General features: G+C 40.2%; 1 protein-coding gene across 1 annotated transcript in view; it reads right to left on the minus strand.

The window, feature by feature from the left end:
- The window catches only part of BMPR1B (bone morphogenetic protein receptor type 1B), a 275,469-nt gene extending 259,617 nt beyond the window's left edge, over nucleotides 1-15,852 (minus strand). The window contains exons 1-4 of the mRNA XM_050710350.1: nucleotides 15,634-15,852; nucleotides 14,990-15,141; nucleotides 13,733-13,974; nucleotides 11,506-11,595 (exon numbers count right to left, since the gene is read on the minus strand). The gene's annotated coding sequence lies outside the window, so the exon portion shown is untranslated. The remainder of the gene's footprint in view (nucleotides 1-11,505; nucleotides 11,596-13,732; nucleotides 13,975-14,989; nucleotides 15,142-15,633) is intronic.
- Between the last annotated feature and the right edge of the window lie 11,855 nt (nucleotides 15,853-27,707).

Genomic DNA, 27,707 nt, shown 5'->3' on the forward strand with positions numbered 1-27,707 from the left:
ATTGGACTGCTGCTCTCTTTTCAAACGCAGAGATGACTTCCAGTGTTTTAGTCTCCTGACTTTCTCCTGATGAGGCTCCAAGGAGCCAGCCCTTTGATGAGTTAATGACAGAGCATTGCATCAGGTGAATCCCAATGTATACAACATCCGGAAAAGAAGAAAGGTCCTTTGTCTTGAGCTCATTCTAGAAATTAGAAAATTCTTGGCAAGAAAACATTTTGAACAGCTTATGAATGTATCCAGGAATCACTCACCAGATCCCCTACCCTCCACCCCCCAGCTCTACCATGTCTTCATACTCTGATTTAAGACATTTATTATTTTATATCCTCCCAATACACACAATGGCTGTGTGATTAGCTGGTTATTGAACCTTTGGAAAGCTAGTCATTTGGGCCAAATCCTGCTATTGCAGTTTTTCTTCTAAAACAAACAAATCTAATAAAGAAACTTATACCTTTGTAATGCTATTAAGAGGAAAGAGAAAACTTAAACATATTATCAGCCATAAAAACAGTAACCAAACAACCCAGAGGTAAATACTGGAGAGAGGAAAAAAAAAAAAAGAAAAAAAAAAAGAAATTATATATAAGCAGTGACTTTTCTTTGTATCTGATTACAGTAACAGATACCAAGAAAAAGTCATTTGAGGAAAGGACTCTTCTCCCCAACAGATGCCCTCAGAGGCTAGAGAGATTGTCTTTCCTTCTCTGGCCCAGTCAGTCCAGCTATTCCATAAAAACCAGAACGATCTTAAAAGAACAAGGGCCAGTTTCCCCACCCTACCCAGAGTTCTCGCAGGAGAGATCCTTGGCTTCCCAGTGCCATCTTTTATCCCCCCAAGCACTCTCACAGAATATGCTGCAGCTCCAATACAGAGATTCCCATGGCATTTTGTTTCTTATAAGGGCTACTGGAAAAAGAACCACATGTCCCAGACATGTTGTTAGGGCACCGCTTGGGTTTAGGAGTTTCATTGTCAGAAGAAAACAGGAAACTGAAATAGCTTGCATCTACCAGAAGCTGTGCTATGAAATTTCTTCAAATCCAGGACCACAAAGCAATTAGTTTTCTTCAAGCCACTTTATACCTATTAGTATAGGTAAGAGTTGGGAGAAGAAACACTGAAATACTTGAAACAAGGAGACTCTATGCAGAAACTGGATTACAGTTATTTTCCTGCTGTGTTCCAGTGCCAAGACCAAAAAAAAGGAAGGACATCTGTCTGGTGGAAAATAAAGTGGGATTTTTTAAATCCCCATTTTAGTGCTTAACTATAAAGCCACTAATTATGAAATAAGAGCCATCTATTATTAGAATGTAATGAAACTGAAAATTGTCTCCTTATATTGCCAAGATGTCAAGAGTAAAATCCCCCCAAAGCCAATGTATTCTCCAGCCACCAACCCAAAACAGCTTAGCAGAGCTGGATAAAGCTGCAGATCTCTGTACACTTGCTGCACATATGCTAGCAGTCCCTGTTAGTAAATGCTTGCACTGATCTCCTTTTTAATGGATCAGGTATCTCTAAAATCTGTGCACAGATTACAGCATATTGTATCTTTGTATGCTGTGGCACTGCACTGGAATCAGAGCAGAACAAGAGAGAAGGAGCTGCCCCTCTAGGAACCACTTTTCCAGCACTAAGTCATTTGCTTGCATGCTCTTAGGTCTAGCTGCATTCATCCTCTGCTCTCCTTCATTCTGAAGGATCTGTTTCACCTTGCACAGCTTTCCCCAGATCCTAACGGCCACATCTAATATCTTCCCCTGGGTCTGGGAGAAGATGCGCATCAGGGAAACATTTCTCTCTTCCCCTGCCTCCAATATGGTAGCATCACCTAAATCTGATATTCATTCTGTTTTGTTTAAGACAAATTTTGTGAAGGCTTTTTTATCAAAACTGGCAAATGTCCATGCACACTACCTATAAGCACTTAGGTGGAATCCTGCTTTCACAGGAGCATAGTACAGAGAGAGATCTACCACTAGTAAATTACAGCTATTTCTGCATTAGATTTATAGAAATCCTTTAAACCTTTTCCTATTACTGTTATTGTAACAATAAAAGCAGCAGCACACAAGGAACCGTCCCTTTTATCTCCATCCATCATATGGATAAAATATATAAGATCTCTATATTTAACTTCCAGTTCCCTGGGTGAAAAAGCAGTTATACGGTAGAGCACCAGCTCCTGCCAATTCTGGAGAACATTTTACAATACTGAAAGGCATCGTACAAAACCCTTTCTGCTCAGACCTTCATAGACGGTATATTCTCATGTTGGAGCAATCACATTATGGGTTAGGTATCAGATAGAAAGTTGAGAGCAGCATCCAAGTCCCACTGAAGCCCTCTTTGGGGAATTCAAGTGGAAGGGAAGCAGCCCAAAGGGCTGGCATGAGTATGCTTCACTGGACCCATTTGAGAAAGCACTCCTCCCAAGAGGTAAAGCCCAACATGTACAAGTATTGAGCACAAGAAAAGATTGCCCTGTTGACTTTGTTGTGTCCTTCACTGACTCCCACAGACTTTAGTTTTACTGCTGAGAACAAGTATACTTGGAGAAAAAATAAAGTTTAGGAAGGTGCTCTAGAGGAAAAAAATTTCTTCTACCCTGCAACCACAGTATCTAGGGTTTTTTGTTTTGTTTGTTTTGTGTGTGTTTTTTGTTTAAAAAAAATCTAATTGTTCATTGTTAACACCTCAATGTTTTAAATAATACAGGCAAACAGGGTTGCAAATCCAGAGATATGAATCCATACTATGTGAATTCTATTTTAATTTTTAAAATAACGGAAGAAAGCCCAAACCATTATTTGAAAACAAAACAAAAAAGATTACTTAAATGGAAGTTTAAGGCCTCTCTTATTGAAAATCCCAGCATTCCTCCAGTACTTACAACTACCACGACATAGGAACACTACTAGTCCTTTGAGATGCCCTTTAAAGGCAGTGGCACCTTACAGAGAAAGCATTTGAAAATATGCAGCTTTATTTTTCCAAGGTGCATCTGGTTTTAACTTTTTATCTCCAGATTAGGGAAAGCTACATACTGCAATATTAAATGCTTTTAGTGAACAGTATTAAAGAAAGAAAGAAAAAATAAATTACTGCATGAATATCTCAGCCATAAAACCTGAAGTGGTTGCTATTGCATCTCAGCTCACTGCCGGATGCAGTCAGCAACGGGTAAATGCTCAACTCCTATAACTCTTTGATTACAAGCCCTTACATTCTTTCTGAGTGAGGTGGTATGCCATTGCAGTAGCTGTTTTTTTTCCTCTCTTTGCAATTGTTATTTTCCGAACATAGGCTTTCATTGAGCATTTGACTTTAGACACGTTATTTAACCAAGTGTTTATCAAACACCTGGAAAATCACTCTCCTTTAAAAATTTTATGATGGAAAAGCAATTACCCTTTAAACCATGTTTCAAAGTCAATTCCCAGGAATTCTTTGGAAGCAAACCTCAGCTTTCTCTCCTGCTTAACACCCAATGTCACTCAGCAAGCATGTAAACTATGGATTATTATATTCTTTTAAAGTTTAGTGACGAAATACGGATGAGGAGTTGTTTTTTTTTTTTTTTTGCAAGCCACAGCTGTTACTAAATGGAAGTTAAATGGACCAGGATGGGGTTAGTTACAAATATTTCAATTCATTAACAGTGTTTAATTCTGTAAAGCTATTAGAACCAAGTGTGTCTTAAGCTTTTTCCAGACACCAAAAGCAAAGAGCAAATATGAATGAAAGGCCTTTAGATTTCAGATGAAAGAAAACCAAACCTAAAAAGCCTATACAAGAATAAAAAACAAATTTATAGTAAGAACATAAAAAAGCCAACGATATATCTCTAAAGGCCTGTACCCAGCTGAACACAGGAAGATCACCAGCCTCAATAAACAGCAGTCTTTAGAAAATTAAAAGTGCATTAGGCAGTAAGCAAAGATGCAAGAGTTGCATGCAAAATTGCGCTGTGGGGTTGTCTTAGTAACATTAACTTCCTTTTTACATAGGGAAGCAGCGTGTAAAGGTTCTATGTCTAGAATGCAAAACGCTTTCTTTGGGGTAGTTTTAAACAAGGATCAGAGATTCAGTTTGACCAAAAAGACAGAAATAGGCAGTAAAGCCACATTCCAGATTAAGATCCTGACCTCCCAATTCATACATTCAAAAATTCTGAGGCCTAACTAATTTGTGCCTGACTCATTATGCCATCACATTTCAAACAAGAAGCCACATCAATCAGCATTTGGCCACTCATCTTGTCAAGGCTGGGGCTGGTGAGTTCCCAAGCTGCCCTTTCCTCCCTCCTCCCCCATTACTCCAAATTAACATGAGAAATGAAAAGAAAAGGCAAGGGACCACACTTCAGAATTACGTTTTTAAAATCTCATACGCTATGCACCCACATTGGAGATAAGCACAACTCCACTACAAACTTATTTCTTAAAACCTTACACACTACCTGTGCAAAGTCCAAGTGAAAGGCCAGTACCACGTGTGCTCACCAGGTGGGCAAACACCTCTCTAGAGCACAAGATCCTTCCGGATACTCCACTCCTATGCTCTGTCTCATACTTTTGCTCTACCCCACTATGACATAAGAAGCAAAGCTGCAAGGTCATAGCACCAGGCAGCCGCACTCTGCAAGTGGGAGCCAAGGGCCACCCCAGCACCAGCCATGCCCTCACCCCCAGCGTACCTGAACGCAACAAGCAGAGCCAGGTCCCTCCCTACACGGCCATGGCAAGGGGTTAGCCAGGTCCAGGCAGGAGCAGCAGGAGACAGGGCTAAAGATAAGGGTTGAAGACACTCACAACATAGCTCAACAGGAAAAAAGGGATGCTCAGGCCTGAGCTGTAAGTACATCCCTGGTCCCATGGGCAGGGTGTAAGTCGGGTGGTAGTCCCAGGCAGGGCTACTCTGGGCAATTAAGGCTCATCAGCATGCTCAGGGCTCAACAGAGTGTAGTCAGACTAGTATAGGTGGGTAGTTCACAAGATTACTGTAAGACTAGAGGTCACTCCCCAGTTTATTATTTTGAGTGCGAAAAACATGTGCCATAAATGTAAACAAAGAGTTGAAACTCTCTCAAGGTCCCAGGGACGAGTTATCTCCCTTAATTTGCACTGAATGGGGACAGCTGATGATGCTTGGTCCTCAGGCAGCTTCTCCAGTGACATCGAGTTAATACAAGACACTGTTGACTTTCTCTTTATTTTCAAGAAAATATATTCTGTTAAAATGTTCTGAAAGTCACCAGATTTAAAAGCAACAGACACTTTATACTGGAGCAGCTAAGGGAACAGAACGTACTGTGTAGACTGGCGTAAATACACTTGGGTATCTTACAACAGACAAAAGACAAATTCCAAATAGTAAATTACAGCAGGTGCAAAACTCATGGCCAGTTTCTGTGGTTCATCAAACCTCTTTTACAGGGAATGAAAAATAAAATTAAACTAAAAGCTGTGATATGGTCAAGGTCAAATACTTTTTGAGTACATTTTTACAGCTGTTTAGAATTCTAATTCCTTCTTAAATCATAAGTAAACAACAAGATTACCCCCAGGATCAGTTGGCTAAACAAAATACTGTCACATATTGCCAATTAGTAAATATAAAGCCACCTAACCATGAAACATTGCTGTTCATAATAATGGATACTACTGTCTTCAGATTCCCTAATGGAATACTCTTTTTGCAGACATGAGACTCATCAGAGTTAAACCAATCCCCTGGAAGATGAAACAATGCAATAAAAATACACTCCACTTACCAACATTTGCAACACTTACCAGAAGAAAATACTGCTGAGGACAATTACATTGGACTCTCATTTCACAGTTCCCACTAGTGATAATGTAATATTTTAGATGTATTCAGTGGACCACATGCTTATGGTTTCTAAGACATTACTATTGTCCTCTGGATTAAAACAACTTCTTTTACAAATTGTAATGATGATACTTTTGTGCTACCACAGTGCTCGTGTAGGCTAGCCTGAAACATCTCCCATAATCTCCAAATCTAGAGAACAGCAGCATGAGGTGGCTACATGTAGTGGACTTCGATGAAGTTTTAAAATCTTGAAAAAATTGGGTAACAGATGACAACAGCTGTGGGTAACAGCTAACAAATGATGTTATTTTAAATAAACATACTTTCTGATGCAGGATGTTTCCATATGGAAGGGAATTGAGTGCATCCTCAGTAAGTTTGCAGACAACACCAAGCTGGGGGGAAGTGTTGATTTGCCAGAGGGTAGGAAGGCCCTGCAGAGGGAGCTGGACAGGATGGGTCGATGGGCAGAGGCCAATGGTTTGAGGTTAACATGGCTATGTGCTGGCGCCTGCACTTTGGTCACAATAATCCCACGTAGAGCTACAGGCCTGGGGCAGAGTGGCTGGAAAGCTGTGCAGCGGAAAAGGATCTGGGGGTGTTGGTTGATGCTCACCTGAACATGAGCCAGCAGTGTGCCCAGGTGGCCAAGAAGGCCAACAACATCCTGGCCTGTGTCAGGAATAGTGTAGCCAGCAGGACCAGGGAGGTGATCATCCCCCTGTACTCTGCTCTGGTGAGGCCGCACCTCGAGTACTGTGTTCAGCTTTGGGCCCCTCACTACAAGAAGGACATCGAGGCCCTGGAGTGTCTCCAGAGAAGGTCTGTGAAGCTGGTGAAGGGCCTGGAACACAAGTCCTGTGAGGAGCGGCTGAGGGAGCTGGGGTTGTTTTCTCTGGAGAAGAGGAGGCTCAGGGGAGACCTCATTGCTCTCTACAGCTACCTGAAAGGAAGGTGTGGGGGGCTGGTGGTCAGCCTCTTCTCACAGGTAGTGATAGGACTAGAGGGAATGGCCTCAAGTTGCGCCAGGGGAGGTTTAGGTTGGAAATGAGGAGACATTTCTTCTCAGAAGGAGCAGTCAGGTGTTGGAACGGGTTTGCCCAGGGAGGTGGTGGAGTCACCATCCCTGGGGGTGTTTAAGGTTGGACTTGGTGCTTAGGGACATGGTTTAGTAGGTGACATTGGTAGTAGGGTGATGGTTGGACCAGATGATCTTGAAGGTCTTTTCCAACCTTAATGATTCCATGATTCTATACTTCTATGACTGTTTGTTAGAAGAGGACATAAATGAGTCAAGTACTCTTCAAAATGTATTGCTAATCTCTGTGGTGAAAAGTAACATATGGATGCATGCACAGCTTACTTCTGTCCCTCTTCATGAGAGAGACTTTGGACTATAAAAGGTCCTCATTTTCTTCCAAATAGCATAGATGGACTGAGCAGTATGAACAGAAACTGTGGATGGGGAGACAAGCAATCCTAATAAACAGCAAGTTCCCATCCCAGATGATTCTGGTGGCCACAGATGTAAAGACAGAAATACAGAAAACCAGATAGCAAAAGTTTAGTCAGGTAAATTGTTGTCTACTTCCCATTTACCTCTCATACAGAAATCTAACTGCAATCAAAATGGTGATGAAATATAAAATAGCTTCTGCAGCCAACTTAATGATTAGTGATATAGTGGCAGAAGTTTTCTGGGGATGCTGCACAATCATTATAAGCATGGGCATTTTGTAAAAGTCTAGATTAGATGGATTTTAAAACCTTAAATTATGTTCTTCTCTGGGTATCAGAAAGGGGATGTCACATGTCCTGTGGGCACACACACTAAGAAAAAATGTACCAGCCAGGAAATGAACAGGGGAATGGCTGTGGGGACAAAGGAAAATGTTGAATTCAAGCAGCCAGAAGAGAAATAGCTAAGCTGTGAGAAGAAATTAATGCTATATTGTGAAATAATAAGGAGTGTACAACTTGTTTAGACTGTAAAATTCCTCGATGCTGGGAAGTCCATACAAAATCTTCTTTCTCTTTCTCTGTACCTACAAGATACTCTTGGCAAGATATACATTGATAGATTTTCTGAGCTTGAGTATCACAAAAACCTGCATTTTTTATCAGGAATAAAATTAAATTAAAAAAAAAAAAAAGAGTCCAGGAATACTGCAGTCCTGCCAAAATGCTCCCATTTAGGGGAGACTCCCTCATGCTGGATTAAGTTTTAGGCTATTTTGGTCTTGCTTGTCTGAGGAGGGATTTGCAGGTGTATTTCAAGTTTAAAAAAAAAAAAAAGGAAAAAAAAAAAAGAAAAAAGAAAAATAAAAGACATACGTTTCCCTCAGGAAATTGGTGTGTGTATTGAAACTCACATATGCTGACCTATGGTAAGGACTTGAGCTTTTCGGATAGAAGTAAAAAACATCTTCAGCACAAAAGGTAGAGACAACCATAGTATTAGGACCTGGTGCCTACCCATCTGATGGGAATTTTTATGTTCGTTAGTATAAAACCTGCACTTTTGTCCAGCAGAAAGTACTCATGGATGCACACACATCAATGTGTGCTCCCATACACACACTGCCTTGTGCTGCACATTCGATGCAGCATATTGCCAGCAAGCAAGGATGCTGCACTTCAGGAGCCCTTCAAGTCATACTATACCCACTTGTTAGGCCTTGCACATTTCAGGAAATGTCTTGTAACCCCATCAATGGACTCTGATACACTAGTTTGTGCTTATAGGATTTTAAAAAGGTAAATCTTCCAAGTAAAATTTTGCTTTTCCTAAAGCATCAGCAACTTTTATTGCGTAAGATTATTCCCACAGCTCTTAATAACATTTTTTTTCTGAAGCCTTAAAACAAAAGCACCTGAGTAATCCTGAAAATCATTAAGCATGAATCCATCCAAAATATTTCCCATCATAATCACTTTTCAGCCAGAGACCACTTATTTGTTCATCCATGCCCAAGGCAGCTGACAGCCTGCGTGTAGGCGGCTTGCCTGTTTCCCCCAGCCCAGGAAGCACTTTCCACCACACCCAGGGTTTCTTACAGGTCAAAGCTTTCTCTTTCAATTACAGACCTTGGGCAAAACGTCAAACAAAACAGTTCTTTGCTTAGCTTGGGCTACCACCCTGCCTCTGAAGCTCCTGCCTTCCAGTTCCTCTGCTCCGGGGACTGCACATTCTATGCAGGATTGCTGAGCAATATATACACACAAAGACTAGTGTGGACTGATTTCTTATTGCTTTCAGGCTTCGGAGCTTTGTCTTACTGCTTGAAAAAAAAAGGGGAAGAAGTGTCTTTCCCTACGTACGCACAGATGTCCTGATGCCCTTCAACATCTAACACCTTAACATTTTTTATTTTCTTTATTTTATTTTTTTTCTGCAGAACGGGGTATCGATTACTGACCTGGATCAGTTACCCATATTTTCCTTTCTTGACATTTAGTAAGCCAACACTGTTTGTGAAGTATTCCCATTTTATTCTCTGCTTGCAGTGGACTAATTTCAGTGTGCAAAAGAGCTTTATTCAACTTACAAGACTCTTCTTGGGAGCAATGGATAAGAAAACATTGACCAATAATATATAAAAGGTCAGACCACACAGTTAGTATTTTTTAATAAAATTTAGTAGGATAGATTAACAAAAATCTAGAACTGACAGCATATTCTTTTGCCCTTTTCTGGAAAAAAATAATTGTTTAAACATTTGGTCCCTTATCCCAGCTACTAGTACTTGCCACCAGAACTGTCCATGAATGCAGGAAACATTAGAAAGGCTTTCTGATCCTCCTCTCTGGCCACATAACTGAAACAAAAATACTTGGTTTCAGCTAAAGGTGATATCTTCAACAAAGGCTGACAGCTTTGCTTCTCCAGTCAGGTAAACTGGATGCTGAGGCCAGCTCTAGCTGTGACTACAGTTCTCTGCATGTGTTAGCCTATGACCAAGACAAAAAGAGCTCTGATCTTTCACACAGAAATATGCTAACAAATAAGAAATACATAGCAGGAATCTTACTTTGAATTCAATACTACCTGGAAGTTTGTCTTACCATAACCTCAGCATTAGAAACATTGCTTTTATTTTCACTGTATCTGTTAAAAATGAGCACGAAACCATCAAGTGATGGGTTGCTGTACTAACTCTGGGATATAGCATGTCATTACAAACACAACCCTCCCCCCACCAAAAAATATGGTAATATTTTATGTACATTAAATCATTTTTTGTAAGATAAAAGCTGTTTTTTCTTGGAGCACAAGGCAGGACAATGCCAGAATTGATAGCATTAGGCTCACAAGTGACAAATGCACAGTGTCTGAATGGATTATTTATTTATTTAGCATAAATTAGCATTCTGAATTAGGTTTTTATGAAGCAGTAAATATGAATGTTGACAAAAATAAAAATAAAACACGTTCATAACTCTAAGCTTTCCCTGACTTTGCTCTTTATTGCCAAATACGCTTGTGATAGCTTATTCATTCCCAGAGATTGTCTGTTCCTGATAAAAAGAGCACAGCCCACCTAGTACTGTGATACGTGCAGATAAGTAGTTTTCAGCCCAGAAAAAGTAGATGGTTACTTCAAGACGACCACAAAGGGACAACACAAAAAAAAAAAACAATCTCATATGCAGTGATCTGAAATATGCACAATTTCTGAAAATATCCTCACTATGCCTGGAAAAACCTTGGAGTTCAACAATGTTAAAAATAGTGAAAACTCCTGACATTGACCAAACAGTGTCTTTGACACATGCAGAACAGATCTCTGATGAAAACATCAGCTTTGTCTGCCAAAATGGAAAATCCAGGGCTACTAATATGCCTAAAAATGTTTCTTGAAGCCAAGAGCATGATACTCCAAGTTCTGGCCACATGGTGACTTTAATTTAGCAGCTTCCTTCTGTGCTGTTACGGTGTATAGCTTGCAGTGTCATAGTTACTGGTGTCCTCACAATTTGACAACTGTTGAAGAAGTCCAGGAGTTTATCACAGCAAATGACAGAGCCATCGATCTGGTAAAATAAATAAATAAATAAATAAATAAATATCCTTCTCAGTTTCAAGACAGCCAGATGATGATCTAAGGCCAGAAACGCTGAGTGAAAAATATCCGTCTAGTATGATCCGCCTGCCTGATCTGCCTAACTAGTATTCTCACTAGAAAATGAGAAGTGCTGAAGCTTGAGTTGCCAACTGTACATCATCCTTCCCCTCCTCCTGTGCCAGATAGCTGTCTGTGCTATGTAAAAGACCTTGTTTCTTGGTTTACTTACAGTCATATAGGTGAGGAGTCCTGGAAAATCTCCCATGAAGTCAGCAACTTGGCAGGAAGCAAATGGAATAATTTGCCAGATTTGGAAATGAGTTGGGGAGTGTGTCAGGAGACCCCTCAGCACATGCTTGAAGGTCCTGTGCTAGGATATCTAGAGCCTTTAGTAGTAGAATATCCTGTTTTGTCTTTGCAGTGGAATAATATAGAGGAAACTCAAGAGAGAGAGAGAGGGCATTCTCCCAGTTCCTTGTAAATTACTACATTGCAGGTTCATTATCAGAATCAAAGGCTATAACCAATTATACTTTGGCTAAGACAAAACCCTCTAAGAGTGTTTGGGCAATATCAACAAAATGTTCTCACATTTGAGTATGCAGACGTACTCCGTGCCAAAAATTAGTCTTGATGTATAGCGAAGCTGGTACATGTTGCACTGGGTAGGTTGTCTTTCACCTATGGTAGATGAAACATAAATCAGGCTGTGGAAGTGTTGTGCCATATTGCTCTTCCTGGTTCATTTTATGGATCAACAACTGTTACTTGTAAATAAGATTGAAAAAAGCAGTCATTAATAAGTAACCTTATCATATGGCCCTCAAAACAATTCAAAGTGCCCTTTACAATATACCTTCTGTCTTAAGGCAGGACCCATGCCCTACCACAGAATTCACCATCTAAATGTCTCTTTTTGCTTTTCCATTTGTGATGCATTAGCTGACTGAAGTTTATATTGTTTATAATATTAATTCCCCAGTTTGTCCCTCCTGGCTGCCAACCCATGTTTAATTTGCTCTTTACGGTCGTAATAATTGGAGTCATCTTCAACAAAAACCCTGAGCACCCTTGATAGCCAGAGTGGGAATCAACATCTGAGACCTACAACACCCTCTGATAGTTGCTACATGCATACCTAAGCATGTAACACAATATGTACCTGTATCACATTTAGACCCCGTAATGCTGGTTTTCTACTGGAAAAATTATGACCAATACATTGGGATCTTTTCTACAGCAACCACTGTTACTAAATTTAATTACTTCATCTAATAGCCAAAGAAGCCTTGTCTTCCAATTTATTTTCTTGTGACTGTCAGGTTATTAACCTCTTTATCTGTTACAGAAATTCAAAGGCACTGCTCACTTATGAAGGATCTCATTTCACATCTGTGGAACGTGGAGAATTTCTGAAAGGAGGAAAAGTATTAAGCACAGATGTTCTTTCATTTATTATCCTCAAGAAAATGCATATAAAATATTAGCCAGGTTTAGAAAACTTCTTGCCAACTGTTGATCTACAAGAGAAACCTGTAAATAATTTAGTGAGTGTTGATTATAGAACTGTCTGTAGTCAATCTGTCACACACTAACATCTGTTTGAAGAACAGTTGGTACACTAAAAGCAGGCAAAGCTAAGGGTTAATTTATGCCTGCCTCAGCAAAATGCAGCAACGGACTAGGAAGAAAGGTCCTTTCTTCTCACCTTGGTTACATCCATAGGTCATAAGGTTCTTTTATCTCAGGATTTATGATTCAAGGAGAGACCTCTGTCACTTGAGCTAGATAACTAGGGATCAGTGAAGGACTTTGGGCTATCAAGCCTTGTGTTGTCCCTGGCACCAGTACCTCACCGTGGAGTGGGAGAGTCTGGGGACTCAGAGCAGAAGTGGAAACAGCTGGGGACCAACAGAGGGAAGAAGGTCAGGGGATGGGGTGGTCTCATCCCACTTGTGATCCAGTTGAAAGGTAGTCATCTTAACTAGGACTCCCCTCATCCAATGACCCAATTGGAGAGTGGAAAAAGAAGGTCCAGGCCTATCTGCACATTGAAGGGCTCACCTGTGAACTTGTCCAAGGACTGGTTGGTGTGAAATACCACAAATTATGTGGGGGAAAAATGAGATGAGAACCCCACATTCTCCTCATGTTGAAGCTCTGCTCTTTAGGCTGTAAAGTCATACTTCTCCTCTAGGCCAATGAATCTAGAATTATTATTTTGCTCAGAGACAAATTAAACAAAAGCAAAACCTAAAGAACTATAGCATGGGCCCTAGGATGATTTTCAGATCGGAGACATTCTGATTTCAGATTCCTTTCTAACTTTAGACTTCAGGTTCTGACTTCCTTTCTGACTTTAGGTTCTGACTTCCTTTCTGACTTTAGACAAGGAAGGAAGGAAGGAAGGAATGGAGGAACGGAGGAAGGAATGGAGGAACGGAGGAAGGAATCCTCTCACTTGGTGAATAATCTGACTAGGATGTTATTACAGAAATGAAGGTCTTTTCCTCCAGCTATGTTTTAAAAGGCGGTAGCAGCCATGACTTCCTTTTGTGAGGAACCTAATACTTTCAGCACGTATCATACATTTTCTGAGGAAGCCTCCAACTGGGTAGAATCACTAGCAGGGCTTTTTACTGTGCAACACCAATGGCAAAATCTCCCAACTTCATTCAGATTTGTATACTCTGAATCAGCTTGCACACTCAGCTGTTATGCTCCATTTTGAAGACCCCCCAATACAGTAAGATCTACTGTCCTTGAGGCTGTGAGTTCAAGAATGCACCATTTAAAGAACCTGATGTGTTTCACTTACATGTTAAAAGACGAGTTGCTCAGTCCTGTGAAGATTAGGGTGAAATGTTCAGAGGTACAAACCTATGCAACTGGAGAACTTAACGCCAAGCAGGCGAGCACCTAGAGAGGTCAGGTACCTCCAGAGTCTAGTATGAGCTTAGCAGAGCACTTTTGAAGGGAGGTTCCTAAGCATTTTAATGGCTCTTGCTCCTGCAATGCTTACTAGTTGCAGTAGTAGACAGCTGTCTTTTGTAAATTATTCTAAAAAAAAAAAAAAAAAAAAAAAAAAAAAGAGAGATGGAAAATATTTTATGTCAGTTTTCTTAGAAGTTCTTTCCAAGTTTCTGAAAAGCACAACAGTTGGTACCCCAATGGGCATTACCACCTGTAACTTCTTTCCCATTATGTCAACAGTAAGAATGAAAGCCCAAATTACAGTCTCAAAACCCATCAAAATAAAGGACTACATCCATTAGCTTGGATCAGTGGTCATCTGTGGTAGATTAGCCACAAGAGGAGCTATGTGACGTGCTTTAGTGGTATGTCAGCCAGACACTGTCTGCTCACAGCACAGCAGGATGTAAAAAGAGAAGCCAGACTGTTACTGGCAATAGCTGTGACCATCCCTGTGGAGGACAGTCCTGAGATGTGCTTAGGCAGGAAAGGATGGCCATGACAGCATGGTTGTGCTAGGGCAAATGCTTTCTCCATCATTCTTAAGGGAGGCCAGTTCTGTATCTCTCTCCTTCAGAGGCATTACATCTGCTTTTGGTTTTATCAAATCCCTTTGTCACCCCCACTCTGATAGTATAGGGATGGCTATTAAGTCACCAAGAAAAATCCATGGTTGTAACAAGGAATTCTGTATCTCAGGAGGTGCATCTGCAATTCATTCCTAGGCAATCATCTGATGCTGCTAGATTATATAATGAACTTAAACCTGCCAAGAATGAACAAGAATCCTGTAACAAAAGCAGAGACCTGTTTCACATACTAGATCAAAACAGGCACGAATGATGGAAAGAAACTGTTTCTAAACTGCACTTCACACATTCCAGTTGCAGAGCTTGGCAGACTGTCAAGAGACTGACTGGAGACTCTGGTCTGGGAAAAGAGAGTAGTACCCTGTCACAGGAAACTCTACAACATCACAGCTGGTAGCCAGTGGCACAGACCCCTAATTGAAATACAGCTTTCAGTCATGCATTAAAAATGACAGTTTCTGAGACAGCTGATTCCAAATCTCAGCAGAAACCTGATGTCTTCTTTTGCTTACCTGGTATCAGACTGTCTCCTCATCAACAACACATGACTTTTGGGTCAGAACTTAAACAATCAGGAAAAGGTGATATTCTGTGATTTATGAGCCATTATATTCCATACTGCAGATCCCAAGCATGCAAGGATAGGCAAGCATCATAGCTGTTCCTGAGGCAGGGAAAACAGTGACAAAGAGAAGGAGCTTCATGTCTGTGCACTGTCCCACAGCTTTATGGGGATGCTAATTTTTATTTGGAACTAAGCTCTGCGCCACTCCAGAGAGCATGGTGTTTGACCAAAGATGTGAAGGGTAAATCTGTAGCAGGGAAGAAAGTACTTGGTGCTGTACTTACTCATCCTCCATCAGTTTAGGATATGTAATATGAGTAACTGACTGTACCCTGCTTACTTGTCAGCGGCTTCTCCTAGAACAAATGCACAATGCATTGTGCAAACTGGGTAAGATGCACTATATAGTGCCCTCCTACCTCTTTTACACTCCTAATAACTTTGATAACTATACATGTACCTATCTATCTATATGTATGTTAATAATTTTTATATATGCTGCATCTATGTTAATATCATACCATAATGCACTGCCAATTTTGGAATGATTTTTTGTGCCAGCAGAAGGCATCGAAAACGTAATCTATATACCTTGATCGTTTTGTTCCAAAAGTGGGGAGCTGTCTTCAGTAAGACCAGAACACTAGTGAATGCATCTTTTATGTTTATCTCTGTCAAAGCACAGTACCTTCTTAATGGGTTATCCTATATGTGGAAGTAGTACTGAACTTACTGGTGGGCCTTGTCTGGAGCAGCTGAAAATAAAACTGGCTTTTTACTCTGTCTTGATCCAATGCTCTGCTTTGGACTCTTGGGGACCCTTGGAACATTTTGGCAGTACCCAGATACTGGCCATGGTTGTCCGTAATAGTATAGTTGCCATATTTACTTTTTTGGTGAAGCATTGTACTCAGCCACTGATCTTACTAGTGTCTGTTTGAACCTCTGTGTTCTGCATATGGTAAAAGAAGGGGTCAAAGAGTCCAGGCTCAAACTGCAGGTCTGCTTGTTTTCTCATTCTGCAGAGCTCTGGCTTCTCAGCACCATTTGGGAGGAGGACATGCAGACTGCAGGATAACAGTATTGCTGGCCTTTTGCTATGGCTTCTTCGAAAAAAAAAAAAAAAAAAAAAAGAGAGAGAGACACACACAAGAAAACACACAAAAAATCCACTTAGAAAATATACATAGTGATGAGAAAGAGATTCCAAATGCTGAGGACTTGTTGCTGTAGCTGCCCCCATGTCTATCGAAAAGTAAAGCTAAGCAGAGTCAGAAACGAAATCTGACTCTGAGTTGTTTTAACCATGAACCATTTCTTTCTATGGAGCTGTGCAATAGACTGGAACTCTGGCAGTAAAAAAAGTGCCTGCGTTGCCACCCACCAGATGTCTAGAAGGTGGTCGAACACACTCAAACTCTCTGAATCAATAAAACATCCACGCCTTACAAAACACAGATATTGATGTCTGACTTCAGAGTACAAGCAACCAATGCTTCAGTGCAGCTTGTCCTCATGGATTTTATAACAAAGTCCTAATTACTGACCAATCCTTTTTAAAAATATACATTGAATCAAATACAATTCAGCATATTTAATTGACAGGATACCTACATGTAACAGCAAAATAATCAGTCCTGCAAACAGAAACACAGGTAACACATACCAATTAGTGGCTCAATACATTGCTTTGATTTGAAACAATTCAAAAGACCAAACATGTACTGTTTGTAGTATATGAGAAAATTCAGGTTCTATGCATTTCAATTTTCATCTGTAGCTGTATGAAACAACTATTTCTTTACATTTAGTGTCCAGCCTACCTGCCTTTCTCATATGTTGGTAAAACTCAGGCTAAGTTACTCAGTAACTGAATGTCACTTCTGGAGCCTGAACCTTCAGTCAAGTCTCAAACTAAGTCCAATTAAAATGGATGTAATACCCATGTGATAATTTGGCAAATAGGTTACAATCAATTAGCATTCTCTATTCAATAATTCTCTGGAGTTTTTCTAAAATTTAAAAATGCAGAGTACATTCCAAAGTTATTTAGGAAACCTGAGTCACACATAGAAACTCTTTAATTTTCTCCCTTATTTTCAGCTCCAGCACTTGAGCAAGTTTTTGTTCACAGGCAGATGCAAAGGAGTGTCTCACAGTCTCAAAAGCAACCATATCTGAGCACTGAAAAATCTTGGGACACATGGGATTTTTACTCAGCTCTGCAAACAATGCAGATCAAACTTTTAAATAAGTATTTCTTAGCTTATCTCAGAGCTAATTTATATCTAAAAAAAAAAAAAGACGTATACTTCATCTATATTAGTGTGTGTTTCTCCATGTCTTGGGTGTACAGTGAGTTCTTATGGTGAAACCTTAAACCAAGAATCAACTGCTAAAATGACACCTATTGCAAATTCTTTCCCAAAGGTAACTTTCTACCTAGGCCTATCAGCAAATGCAGGGGCAGTTCTGTACCTAACTCTATGTCTTTCTCTTTCCAAAAATCATAAAACTTTCCTTTTTAATTTTGTAGACAAGTTTTATTGAAGTAAACACAAATAAAAAACAGTCACAGTCTTTGTCTGGGAGTTGGCATTTATCTGCTTCTCATGACCACCAAGAACAGATGAGCTCTTCCATTACCATCATACCACTATCTGATCTCCTCTTACTTTTTACCGTTCTTCTCCATTGAGCACTATGAACAATTTGAGGCTTAAATGAGACTTTATAACATATCTATATGATACATAGCAAAATGAATCTTTGAGCTGGATGGAGCCTCTGAATGAATACAGTCATGGCAAAAACGTCCTTAAAATGAGACCTTTTTTTCAGTAATCTACATGGCAGGAAAAACAAAACAAAGCAAAACAAAAAAAAAATCTCAAACATTTTGAATGTGTTTGTGCTACCATTTCTTCATTTGGCCAGAAGACATAGGACAGACACTGAGTGTTAAATAATTATAAGAAAACAAGGTCTAAGTTATTATTTCCTTCAAGCTTCTCTGCTCTATATCTTCCTTGTAAAGATTGTTAATCTTTTAGCCAAATTGCATGTGCCCTAGTGAATGCACACAACCCCACAGTCCCCCAAGCTCTCCACCACATGTGAAATGCAAACCATTAGATTTACTTTCTCAGAGAATGACAACGGGCTCTTCTGCAGTGTTATTCCCAAGTAAGCCAGCTCTTAAGGACCCAAAAGATGCAAAGCATCTCCTAGAGTCACTCTGACCTTATCTTAGTTGAGGTTCTTTTAGTTTCAGCTTGTGAAATAAAAGGATTTGGGTAGCTCTGTGCAGATTGATGACTTGATAGGAAAATCTAAAGGCAGAAGAAATAAAGATGAAGATTTTCCCATTGCAATATGAAGCAACCACAAAAGGTTGGGAAGTCGATAGGCTGGGATTACTCCAGTGACTGTATACACGCCTCTCTTTGTACAGGAATGGTCGTTTAATCTATTTACAGTGACTTCTACCATGACCTCTGGAATGTGTCACAATAAACTCAGAATGGATCTATGAAAAATTCATAGCTAACCAGATGACAAAAAGTTTGGCTTCCTATTTGGACCAGATGGAAGAGATTTTACATAAAGCCGATGTAGTTTCATTTTCTTGTGTTCAAACCCAAAACAGCTGAGGTCTAAGTGACTTTGAATCACTTGGCTGATTTTTTGCCTTTACTTAATTTCATTTTCCCCTTGCTGTTGAATATACTTATCTTTCAGCTGCTCAGCAAGTTACCTTTATGGAGTTTTCCATGAACATTACTATATAGGGCTGCAGCCAGGTTAAAACAAGATATGTGCACACAGAGAGGAAGGAATAGAGCCTCTTCACTATGCTTATTCTAACAGCTTTGGCCAATCGAAATAATATTTTACTGAAGAGTTTGAAATATTATGAATGGCACAAGCATAAGATTTCACATCCAGTGTCTTATACATCTATTTTCCTTCAGATATATTATCAGAAAATGTATATGTAATAACACAAAGTAATTGACAGAAGAAATTCTATAATGAGGATTAGCAGCACAGATATCATCTTACCAGCCAAACCGAGAATGAAAATAGCGACATCAGTAAGAATTGCATAGAGAATATTTGGCAGCTGGCATAAATCATAGGTGTGATGAATGAGGTGGTTCCAGAATTGTTCTGGATCTGCCTTTCTGCTTTAGGAAGAACTGCAGACCCCATAATGTTTATTCTGCACAGTGTATTATCAGCAATATACATAGCTCAACCTACTAAGCTAATATAGTTCACACTATTCTGTTGCTTCATTTGCCAAGCTAGTCAGTCATTAACTGCTCTTGTGTTTCGTCATTTATTTAACTTCCACATTTTGTAATATTTTCATTCACACCTAAAATCATAGAAAGCTATTAATGAAATAGAAGGTGGTTTGATATAATATTTTCAGCAACATTTCCTGGAAAGTCTATAAAATTACATACGAAACCAGCTAAGCCCTTGCTTTCCATATAGAAAAACATTTCTTGCACACAAACATACAAAGTTTTGACTAGAAGTGTAAAATAAAATTCATCCTTTTTTGTTCGCTTGATAGGATCACAGAATAATTCACCTTGGAAGGAACCTCAGAAGGTCTTTAACCCAAACTCCTCCTCCAAGTCAAGTTACATCAAGTTGCTTTGGCCTTTATTTAGTTGAGTTTCAAAAGCCTCCAAGAATGGAGACTGTATAACCCCTCTGGGCAATCCAATATCCCGATAAAATATAAATTATTTAAATACAATGCAATAAATCTTGTGGGTACTCCTTTTAAGATGTACATCCTCTTACCACATTCCCTCAAAAGACAGAGTATAAACAAACTTGAAAAACAGTCCATCTCAGGTCCTACATGTCCATTTTTCCCTAGTTAGTGTTTCATTAGATCTATGCATAAAAAATATCAGTGCAAGGCTTTATGATTCAAAATATAAATGCTCAAAAATTTTCTTCAGTTCCAAGATTTTTTTCTCATCAGTTGGATTTGAACTTACCTGAAACCCCTGTGATTTCATACACTGGCTCCAGACTTATCTCTGTTTGTCCACAGTATGTGTAATAGCAGTAATGGCCCACCTGGTGTCTGCGCAGAGATTGCTGACCTTCCTGTGGCCAACTGTAAATGAACACAAATGCTCAGCTGAAGTTTTCTGTATTCTCTCGAGCAAAACTTAGATAGACCTTTTGGTCAGCCTCGAGTGTTCTAATGTTACCAATAAGATCTTATTTTAATTTCAGCTCTTTCTGCTGTAGCAGACTTAGTCATGTATAGCAGTTTTATGTAGCACTTTCTCTTTCTGTGTGCCTGTGATAGTGTTGTTGTTTTTTTCTTTTTTTTCCCCAATGATGGTCAAAAAGGCCCAAAGTAGGGCCGTGAAACTTCTGGGTTGCAAAGGAGTTTGTAGTTAAGGTCCTGCTAGTTGGCTATTTTCATTTTTTGGCATCATCAGATGTCTGGAAAAATGCCCTGAAAAATTCAGTCCAGGCACATTGACTTCAGAAATTGTTATATATTAACCAGAAATTTCCTCTTTCCCCACCTACTTTTAAATTTTTTAACAGTGGAATATATTGAAACATGCAGAGAACTGTAGAACAGCCAAGCGGACTTACATAAAACTCAATGAAATGATCCACTTCTGCAGTGAAATAAATCAGAGGAAATATCAGCTAAGAAAGTGGATATCCAAAGAAAGTGACTGCAGACCACTAGTTAAAACTGAAGTGTGATATCCCTTTCAATTCCCATTTTTCTGTTCTTGAATAGTGAATGGCATATTCTCAATAAAGAACTTTTCACTATTAACTGGTTTGGTTTCAGGAGGAAAAAAGAAAAAAAATACTGCCATTAAATCTATTTTATTTTCCATTCTAAACAGAAAAACAAACAAATAAATAAATAAATAAATTGTCATCAAAGTCATCGCTTCCCTTGGACCAGCACAGGATGTTTGCAAACCAATCCCTTCATGGGCACATTTGTCTTTGGTATTGCATGCAAGTGCAGGCACTTCAAGTCGGCTGATGAGCATCTCCAGGGAGATGTGACAAGTGCTGAAATGCATAGGACAGATCTCAGTTTTCCACCCTGCATTTTGTAGCCCAGCATCTTTTGTCTGTGGGGTGGAAGTAAGCAGAGTGCCTTAAAGATGAGTGTAAGGTTGGAAATGGTGGTCAGAGCCCAAATGCACTTGCACCTGATACAAAGAGTTAGAGTGATATTTCTGAGAACTCCCATTACCATTTATAACTATGTTTTCCAAGAAAACTCCCAAAATAGTAGCTGTTGTGAACAAAGGCTGCAGGCTGTAAGCAACAAATGACCTAACCCTCCTGTCTTTTGGGGCATATTTTCTTTGGCCGGATCTGCAGACAGTTGGTACAAGGTGCAGGGGACACTGGCTGGCGCAGGGGGTCGGGCTGGCTCCTACCCTGCCTTGGGAGCCCAGGATATGGCCAAGAGGACAGGACTGAAATGCTGATCAATGGTATGGCCATCACAGCCCTGCTTCTGCCATCCACCTTGCTTTTGCAGTTTGCAACACACGTTGGCAATACAATGCACAAGATTTTGGCTCCAACCTCCACTACCCAACAGGCAGTGGTAAGGAGACCCTATATCAAAACTTGAAGGGGTGGACACACTCTTTTCTGGCTCCTTTTCTGCCAAGAATGGATAGACAGAGGCAGCCTGGGGAGCTGCCATGTGCATCCTATCCCTGGCTTGCCAATTTTAGCCTTCCACATAAAAACAAAAACAACAAAAATAAAAGAAGCAAAACCAAAACCACTGTTCTAGCACACCATCACAGCATGAAGCAAGCAAGCAGTGCAGCAATCATTTTAACTGCTTGCCACCAATTACCTTCAGAGCTTGAGTTTTGGCTTCACTAGCATTTGACTAATCATATCAAAGACATTACCTACGCTTTCGTTACTATTTTTAATTCCCCTGCAATATTAGCTTCAGATTTCACTCTTTTGTTTATTTTTTAATTAAAGACTTTGACGTTTAGAAGCCTTTTTATGTTTCCTACCCTGGCAATATTCAAAGAAGGACTACACAGATGGACAAATAATCATATCAAGATCTGAGGTAACGCTTCCCTTCATCTCAGTCCACTTGGGTAAACTCACACCACATGCCAGCATGAACTATTCTTGTAACAAGGACTGTAAATCCCTGCTGAAACTTATTTAGGAAGGGTAATTTTGGCTATGCATAAGTGCCATACATTAAATATATTACAGGTGAAATCTGCTGGGAAGTGCTCTGACATTTATGAGTTACACAGACAGTGTATATTACAGAGGGTCTAAATTCTGAGAGAATACAATAGAATATAATTTTAGATAGCAATTTTATCTTCAGTCTCTTCAAATTATAAAAGAATCACCAAACACCTTTCAATTCTCTGGCTCTTTTTTTTTTTTTTTTTGAGCAAAACCAAAAAACAACAAAACAGTCTCCATTCTTTAAAATTAAGTAATTTCACTTCAGTTCTTCCTGGGTAACCCCTGTGCAAATGCTATCTGCCTACTGAAGAGGAGCCTGGAAGACTTGGGCAGCATCTGTAGCACAAGATGTGCACATTCTGCACTATAGCTACAGTGCATGTTTTCTTCACAAACGACCATCTTCTCCTTTGCCTTATTATATGTTTTATTTCAAGATTGGCAAGTTATTCCAGCAACCTCTGGGATATGCTTTTGTTAGAGTTATTTGCCACTGAATTAAATTCCTCTGTAAACCTTTGTTTCTTATTGTGCCCTGGTGCATTGGGGGCACCTAGGACTCACTTGTAAAACTGCAGGAGACACGTTTCTTGCACACGGTGCAATTCTCACAAGGGGCTTTAAAAGCTGGAGCCAACTCTCCCACATGAAGGTGGTCCATCGGCTGTAATTCCTGACAGGTCAATGGCTGCTTGGCACCACCTGGATACAAGCTGCTTTGACGTTTTGCTGGACTCATTTCCAAGGAACTGCTTTCGGCTCGTCCATGGCAGTGCGGAATGGAAACTGCTTCTGCCGTGGACAAAGAGATAAACAAAGCCGAGGACGTGACACATGGAAACCCTTTCCAATACACGCATGGAAAATTTGACAAAACAGAAGGCACTGGCCTTTTTCTTTGGCTTTAGCAGTACTTTAAAATATCTCCTAGAAAAACAGCAGTCACTTTCTCATAAAAAGATGTGCTATGACAGCCATACCCCAATCCATCAGCTGCATACGTAGAGACAAGTAACAGATGTCCTTGTTTAACTCACCCCCATTTTGTTTCCCGTAGGCAATTTGGGAGTTAACCATGCCATTCATGGGATACTGTCCTGATGTGCACATCAGAGCACAGCTGAGGCTCATCCGAGGCAATTTTTACCTCGGCAGCCCAAGCAGAGGTATCACTGGTACAGCCATGATGCACAGGTTCCCTCTTGGCTGCTGGGTCCAGACTCCAACCTGACCAACTTCACGTAGCCACTCTTTTCTTCACAGCATCTATAAGTATCTATTTCCTCCTCTACTTCCAGCATACATCTTCTCCCTTTGTTACACACTGGACACATCTTAAATTTGCCTTCTCATACCTCCTTGCAACAATTAGAGGTTGGTGCTCTGGACCTGAGACACAAGTTACACACAGGACACATCATGTAGATCTGGAGCTGGGAAGCATCAGGATAACACAGTCCTGCTGGCTGTGGCCACTTTTAGCTATGCAAAGATATAAAATGTCAAATACTAGATCTTTCACTGGTCTGGAATTAAATATTGCCTCTCCTGGCTCTTAGGTAGCTGTAACTTCTAGGAAAAGATTCATACAGTGACTAGACTCACATAAGTAATTGCACTGTTTCAAGATCACTTAAACTTGTTAGCTTCCACAAATTTGGCTATGCAGAGTATAATAACGTTGTGAATCATTTTGACAAAACAAACAAAAAAAACCCTCAACATAAGCTGACAAATGTGAGGAGCTCAGAAAGTGTGCATAGTCCAAGTTCAGGCAAGGAAGAGAATTAGCCTACTGAATTTCAAAACAATAAAACAATAATAATTAAAAAGCTAGGAGTACAGACATTAATAAACTTACTTTACAAATATAATTTTAAAGATGCCTGTGACACACCAAAGTCAAAACTTAATAAAGCACCTATCTCTACAGGGGTTTCTTGTATGTTTAAAAGGAAGCCCATGCTTAAAGGCTTTGATGGATTTCAGGCACCAAAAATTGTGTTTGCAACAAGGGGTGTGCTACCTGCAGTCTCTGGCTTAGTCCAATGGATGTTGTCCTGTGTCCGGACCCCAAGTCAAAAGGCCATACAGCTTGCTGTAATGAAGGATCTCAATCTTGAGCCAATAACCAAGAATGAGAAAAGGGCTAAAGGTTGGATTTTATACTCATCGTCTTCATAATTCAGAGCATAAGGTTTTCTGTTCTTTGCATATATCTGCATGGCATTATCCATATGACAACTGTAATAAAAGAAAGATAATTAAAAACAGAGAGGTTGGAATTTACACAAAATAAACAGTTTGCTTAATATCTCTAGCTAATTTCCCTTATGAGAAAATTTGAACTAATGCTTCCACCTAAGCTATGTGGGGGGGAGGGGAAGGGAAAGAGGAATAGAAGAAAAAGCAAAATATTTAGCTTACCTCACCTGAAAGCAATCTCCTCTTTGATCCTGTTTTGATCGAGCTGCCAACATCACTTCTCCAGGATCATCAATTCCTTCTCCACCTCTATATGCTCTCTTCCATGCATTGCCTTTCTGCCAACTGTTATGAGCTGAGTAATGTATTAGAATGATTTTTATTAAATTAACCAGAAAGGACTTTTAACTCCTTATTTAGAATTTCCATTTGCAAGAAAGGCTGTATAATTAACTACTTCTTCAGCTATACAAATTTTGCTCTGGCTTTTTGTGTCCAGGACCAGTGTATCAAGTCTTTAACTTCAATGTGAATATTTGTGTTGAACATGCCCCAGACCTCTGGTAGAATTTAAAGCAACTTCATTTCTGCTTACTAGAGAAGCTTGAAGAACCTATTATTAATCTCTTCCTCCCTAGAGCAAACTCTGATCTATGCCTGCGGAGGAAAAAAATAAGAGGGGTCTCAGTGTATCTTTAACTATAGAGGCCTCAGTTTCTGTAATTGCATGGACACACACACAAGCCATATAGCCGTTGCAGTAGTCAGGTCATATCACTGACTGCCGTTCCTGGCCTTTACCTATTAATAGATCTTGGATTTATTTTTATGCTCCAAACCTCTGAACACTTTGAGGTTTGAACCAGACCAGAACATTTATATAAACACCACAGTAGCGTCCACCTTTGCTGTACAGATTGTATTACATTAAAAGAACATCAGTAAGGTTGAACAGTCAAGGCCTCCAAAGTTAGGAAGCAGACAGCGCCAATTCAGTCATAACCTTTGATTACCTGTGTGCATGCTCTGGTTTCCAGAGGAACCCAGTCTCATTCAGTACAGCTCAATGGGATGAAATGAGAACATCCTGTAAAGGTAGCATCCTCATGGCCCATTGTGGATAAGATGCAGATCCTACTTTTCAATGATACACCGGGGCTCAGATGAACAACCCCCAAGAAAGCTGATGAATATCAAGCAAAATCTCTTCCTATTAATTGTTTTTGGAAGTTTTTATTTGCTAACACCAACCTATACATAATAATGTCATGAAAATAGCAGCTTACCATGGGGAGTGTTGGGCTCATCTAACACAATCACACTGCCAAGTTCATCTATGAATAGTCATCTTCTCGTCATAAGCAGTCATCATCCTGAGAGCTTTTCTCATAGGCAAATCATCCAAATAGGAGGGATTGGCTTTACATTAATTGAAACGTGCTGCTGAGATCCAAGTCAAAGCACAGCAGAGGATGCGGCAGCCAAAAACCAATTGCCAAGGGAGCACCTGAGACAACTTATAGCCCCTGTGCTGACAGAGGATGTGGTTTTTAGAAACTCTACTTCCTAAACAAATGAGGCGGGGTAGAGGAGAAACATTTTGTTGTACCACTAAAATATATATTCTCCACTGAACCATCACGTCAGTGGAGATAAAAGGAAACTGTCCCAGAAAGAAGTGCCACTTTCTAGCCCAAGGACAGTTTTGTTACCACATGACACATCGAGGAGGAGACCTATTAGCAGCAAGCACTCTGGATCACAAAAAGTGATTTCAAAAACACAGTTTGGAGAAGAGTACGCTCAGGTGGTGTTATCATGCCTCTGAAACAGAGAACTACACCCTGTTTGCCAAGTCCTTCTATTTCCTCTTCTGTCTATAAGCAAATACACTCCTCTGGGTCAAACCATTTCTTTCACCCCCAGACACTGAAAATGCTTTACACGTTAAAGCATGCTGCACATTCATCCCATGCTCTCTTCAGCAGCACCATCCTTACCTGCCTCATGATCCAGCTGGGGCTGAACAGGCCTCAGCAGGGGGTTGGACCAGGTGACTTCCAAAGGTCCCTTCCAACCTCAACCATTTTGTGATTCTTCCCACCAGCCCAAAAAATGGTTTTAGGAGAATGAGAACAAATGGTTAAAAAGTGGTAAATGGGGTGGTGACTCCCACCATTGCTGGCAGCATCTGGGAGAGGAAGGACCAGGATCTCTTCCAGATGGACAGGAACTCCAAATACAGCTGTGTTGACAAAGTGACAAAGCAAGTTATCAACTGGTGGAGTAGTTCTGTGGTTCCTCATGCCATTATTCATCTCCAGCTGACATGGAGGAAGATATGAAATCTGTGGACTGGACTAGTACTGGATGAGGTACCTAATCTACATATCATAAAGAGCAATGGGTTTGTTTAACTGTGAGCTGTTGCAACCAGCTTCCAAAAATTCATCACCTCCCTGAGCAGCTGGTTGCCACTCGCACTGGTCAACTGGGCTGCTTAGTGCTCCCTCATGCTGCATTTTAAACAGCATGTGAAGAACAGCAGCTCCAACTTTGCATACAGCAATAGATAAAAAGCTTAATTTTAAACCTCATGAGATTTTCCAACCCATTTTATCCTCTGTGTGTTATGGTACTGCACAAGGGCCGCAGCAGCTCAGGGTGTATTTCCCACTCGCAGACCCATGGAGTTGCTCTGCAAAATCTCCACTTGGACTTTAGCAGAGGTGGCCATGCCATGAGCTGGAAGCAATTCGCAAAAGCAAAGCCTTGAGGGAGCTGGAGGTCATTCTGCTACCTACAGACAGCACAGGGTGGGATGCTGTAATGTGAAAAAGCAGCTGGCACTGATAATGTTAAACATAACTTGCTTCAGCCCCTGGGTAGCCCAGGATCAGCTGATGACAAAAAGGATTTGTTTGTACTCAAAAGTACATTGTGAAGACAAAAGAGCTATTTGACCTCAAAGAAAAAAAGCTGGCAGAAGGAAAATGTGCACAATTTGGTGATGAATAAAAATGTAGGATAGAGAGCCGGGAAAAGTCCTCTCCCACCAGACTGCAATGTCTGTGTCCCAGGTAGCAACATCCCTCTCTGCTCCCTGCTAAGAACAGGTGAATCTGCTCCCTCTGTACCTGTATGCATCACCAGCCTTTGTGTCCCCTTGCAATGTTCTCCTTCCCTCCTTG

Source organism: Cygnus atratus, chromosome 4 (genome assembly GCF_013377495.2).
Source record: "Cygnus atratus isolate AKBS03 ecotype Queensland, Australia chromosome 4, CAtr_DNAZoo_HiC_assembly, whole genome shotgun sequence".
Lineage (NCBI taxonomy): Eukaryota > Metazoa > Chordata > Aves > Anseriformes > Anatidae > Cygnus > Cygnus atratus.